The sequence below is a fragment of the Aotus nancymaae genome, unplaced genomic scaffold (genome assembly GCF_030222135.1).
Source record: "Aotus nancymaae isolate 86718 unplaced genomic scaffold, 86718_ANA_hifiasm-v0.15.2.pri h1tg000062l, whole genome shotgun sequence".
Taxonomy (NCBI): Eukaryota; Metazoa; Chordata; class Mammalia; order Primates; family Aotidae; genus Aotus; species Aotus nancymaae.
Window position 1 is genome coordinate 16,358,724 of NW_026988476.1, and position 3,281 is coordinate 16,362,004.

Here is a 3,281-nt window from a genome sequence, read left to right on the forward strand (position 1 = left end):
CACGGTGGCTCGTGCCTGCAATCCCAGCTACTCAGGAGGCTGAGGCAGGAGAATTGCCTGAACCCAGGAGGCGGAGGTTGCGGTGAGCCGAGATCAGGCCATTGCACTCCAGCCTGGGTAATAAGAGCGAAACTCCGTCTCAAAAAAAAAGAATAGAGGCTAAAAGGGCTAGATCATACTAATTACTGTTTTAAAACTTGGCCAAGCTCATCAGAAGTTAGATGACTTTATTTTATTTGTGTGTGTTTGGGTAGTGTATCATTTCTCTACCTTTTACTTTTTTTAAAACTCTAATTTAAAAAATTCTTAAATCACTAATAATCTTTTCATGTTTCATAACAAATTTTGAAGATAGTCCCTACTCATAAATTTTTATGAGTCATTTTTCAAATGTTAAGTATAATTGGTGAAGAATTTGAGGAGGAATATGGTCTGATCACAGGTCCCCAAATTCTCTCTCACACCAAATACTCCACTTTTGGAGAAGCTCAAAACTCAAAGTGTCTGTTTCCATCATCTCTGAGGCAAAAGATTTTGCCAAGTTTTTCATGAAGAGTCAGCAGGGAGGTGTCTTTCCTGCCTTACCTGACTTCTTGTCACTCAGCTGAGTCTACCGGAGGAGGTATCTTTGTGCTTAGATATCATGGGCTGTCATTGGCTGACCCATCTTACTGTGATGAAACCTGTTATGTCTTATTGCTTTACTTGATATAACACATATCAACCAGCTCCTGCATTTCACATGGCCAGTAGAAAAAATTTTAATTTGCAATTTTTTTAAGGCTTACACATTAACTTTGTGTTTAATGAAAAGACAGAGTTTCCAAAAACATAAGAACATAAGCCTGAGAAGCCTAAACAGTTAATGCCTGATGTATATATGATATATCATATATATACTTCAGTATGTGTGATATGTATATATACCACATATATATATGACATGTATATATACTAGATATGATATATATATGATATATATATATAGTATATATATGATATATATCTACTTTGTCTTTTTTGTTGCTGCTTTTTTCAATATGCAAGAGCTGGTAATTTTTATTCCTGTACCTACCAGTATCTTCCACAATGACAAATGCTAGTTGAATTATACTCACAGTAGTTTGAATTAAGTAAATCAAAATTAATTCATCCACTTAAGTAACAATTCTAAAGATAGTGAGGATTTTCCTCTCATTATTAAAATGTTTCTGTCCCAGAAAACGAGAAATGAGTTTCTGGTACTGAGAAACCTTTTTTTCCCCCAAGTGTTCTCCTCTATAATTAGAGTGATTCATTACATATTTACTTTTATTTACATTTGTCAGTAAATGGAAGACTTACTGAGTTACTGTGATATGTGAGTTAACCAAGGATTAGACATGCATGATAAGTTTGTTTTTAATTTGCACATTTGTAATAACATTCTGTACATTTCTCCTTTCTAGTACTTGTATACATGGTCATGGTATCTATTAGTTCTTATTTAATAGGATAATATGATAATTACTACTTTACTTGGCACAATTTAGTATTTCTGAGCTATTTATAGTATCATTAGGGAGAAAATAACAAAAATTTGACTAAAATGTATTTAATTTGCATTTCTCCTTGACATTAAAGAAGGTTATAGTTTTATCTGTACTACATTAAAATATTTTTAGTTTTTCTGTTCTCACAAATGAAGTAGAACTTTGTTGACATCTTCGTTTACAAAATATAAATTAGTTAAGAAACACTAATTCAAGTTAAATACTGAATCCTTGCTAATCTCTCTATTCTTTACTCTGGAATATGAAAAATTTCTCCAAATGGAATTCTGTACTATTTCCCAACTGCTTATAAAAATTATGTCTATGCTTCTAAAACTTCAAAACTATTCTCTTCCTGAAATACCTTTCTAAATTTTTTAAAGGCTCACACATTTACTTGGCATTTAATGAGAAGATAGAGTTTCCAAAAAAGTAAACTTGAGAAATCTAAACAGGTTGAAACTGAAATTCACTTATTTATTTATTCTTCAGTCTAACATGAAGTGTTCTGTTAGGCAGAAGAAAAAAATACAAAAGCATATGTATTCACAGGAATCAAGACAAGAAAGTGTTTTAAAGAGAACGTTGTCACCTGTGAACATTACTACTGAGAAATCAAGTAGAAGGTCACTCTTTAATGGTCATGATTTGGTAAAATGGAAGAGTTGTTAGTGACCTTGAAAAGAGCAGTTTCAAAGGAACAGAAGCATAATCTGAGTGAATGAGAAGAAATTAGTGAATCAGTGAATACAGATAGTTCCTTGGGTCAGTGGAGCAAGTGGAGTCAAGGGAGTTTTTGCTTTTGTTTTATTTATTTGCTTGCTTGCTTTAATAAAAGAGAAGCCACAATCAGCTCTAGTTTTGATCATATATGCCGTCCTTCTTTGTATCATACTGTGAAAAGAACACAAGGACCTCAAAGAAATTGGTTTCAGTTGGACTCTGCTACTAAATCTGTCATCTTAATTATGATACATTCCCTTAATCTCAAGTTCTGATGTAAAATGACAGGGTTAAATGTCTATATTCAACATTAAATGAGCCTCCACATTGACATCATTTGTGATTTTGAAATAGATGTGCCTACTCACAACTCTGTCAGTTACTTTATTTTACTAAATCTCAATGGCTTTTGAGACCCTTCCCGAAGTAAGGCAGGAGGTAAGGCAGAAGGTTTGAGACAAAAACATTTTATTTAAGACTGTTGTAAAGAGGGTTCCTCAAGTGAACTTTTGGGTTAAAGGATGTAAACACTAGGGTTATTGAATACGGATGTCAAATTATTCACTCAAAATAATGAACATTTGCTTGGCAACATGGTCTGAATGAATCTCTTTAAATCATACAGTAGTTAATACAGATTATAATTATTAAAATATGTAGTAATAGCAACAACATGTTTTCCTTCATGAACTTATGTATGTTTGATTACTAATGTGGCTAATATTTTTCTGCATATGTACCATCTATTGTCTTCCATGTAAGAATTAAAGATTCATATTCTTTGTCCATTTATTTTAGGATTTTAACATTTTACTTATTTTATGAGGTCTTTATATGCAAAGACTATTTGCTAAACTGTCCTCTCAAATTGCTGTGAAAGAATTAACTATTAAGGATGGGTTGTTGCTTTTAATGAATGGGTACTCACTAAGATGATACACAAGAGCCATACAATGTTTCTTCTACAAAACAGAGACATTTCTTGATCTCAAAAATAAGAAAAATTGTGCAGTCTCTGAATGGTTG